Source organism: Limulus polyphemus, unplaced genomic scaffold (genome assembly GCF_000517525.1).
Source record: "Limulus polyphemus unplaced genomic scaffold, Limulus_polyphemus-2.1.2 Scaffold799, whole genome shotgun sequence".
NCBI classification, from domain to species: domain Eukaryota; kingdom Metazoa; phylum Arthropoda; class Merostomata; order Xiphosura; family Limulidae; genus Limulus; species Limulus polyphemus.
In genome coordinates, this window is record NW_013666409.1 from 210,187 (window position 1) to 211,651 (window position 1,465).

Here is a 1,465-nt window from a genome sequence, read left to right on the forward strand (position 1 = left end):
TTATTATGGACAGATTATTTTCTTTTACAATAGAAAATATAAGATATATTGTTTAGTTTTGTACCATTGTGTTTTGTGTTGAAGTGGACTAAACAATTCATTTCCTCCTTCATACATTAAGGGTTTATTAGCTTATTGAGGTTTTATGCAGTACCAAATATGATAAGACTTAATTAAAATTCCAATTTGACTTTAAAATTAAATCATACTAATGTTTCACATTTGATTTTATTTCGAAATCTAAATTTAATTTTCAATTTGAATTTAAACAGTGGTCACTGTGAGGCGTTTTTATACCTTACTGGCACTTTCTCCTAGTTGATTAACACAGAACTAGTTTATTTTTTGGAAGAATGGGGTAGTTAAGTTAGTTTCCAAATGTTGGTTAAAAAGAGTTATCTACAGAAACTGGATCTCGTCCTTTGGCAGCTAAGCTTGTTCATGTGGATGCTTCTCCAGCTCCATTGATGACAGACGTGGACTGCCCTTCCTCAATTCCTAATTTCGGGATCATTAAACTATTATTGAACGAGGAAAAGAATGAGAAGCTGGAATTAAACAACGATAACTCCAAGCTTTGGTTACTTTAGTTACGTCACAAGTGAGCATACTTTCGGTTCTTTCCTTCTTTGATCCGGGCAGAAAGAAAGAATGGAACCCTAAATGGTAGTTAACCTCCACGAATCACCCACCGAACGAGTTGAACAAAATGAAAAGTTACCTGGTCCGAGCGAAATACTTCGTCTGGTTGATGTCAGCAAGGAGCTTGCATGCTGTGTTGGATGATCTATTCCACATAAGTTAGCTCAGAGACATTCAAAGTGTAAGTACGTACATTTTAGATATCTAGTTTTAAATTTTCCGTTTATGTGAACGTGCGTAAATTTTGCTTTTGGATTTTAATATGTAAAAACTCTTATTATCCTTGTATTTACCTATATAATGACGTTTTATTAGGTGTAGTTCTTTCCATGTGTTGTAAGTATCCAAATATCGGTGTTGTTCTTTGATTTTATTGTATATTAAACCGGTTAATTTTGCATTGTACATATGTATTTGAAAGGTTTTGTTCATAATATTATATGTTTTAAAGGATATTATTGTTTTACATTGGCTTTTATATTTCGTTTTCATTTTGTTCTGGTGTACTGCTTTTGTTTAGTTCAACTGTTTATTTGCATAACCTTAATTAACACTGTTTTATTTGGTTGTATTTACTTTTCTCTAATTATTGCCTCCAGGTCACTCGACGGTAAGCCTAAAGGCTTATAACGCTAAAAACCGGGTTTCAATACCCGTTCATCTGTGTACATGTGTGATTTTTTTTGTTTTGTTTTTTCATGCGGTTTCTCACTTAATTAAATCCTATTATGCTCTTTCTGAGCACCCTCGGTGTCCACTAGCCTCGTTTGTTTGTTTGTTTCGAATATCGCGCAAAGCTATACGAGGGCTATTTGCGCTAGCC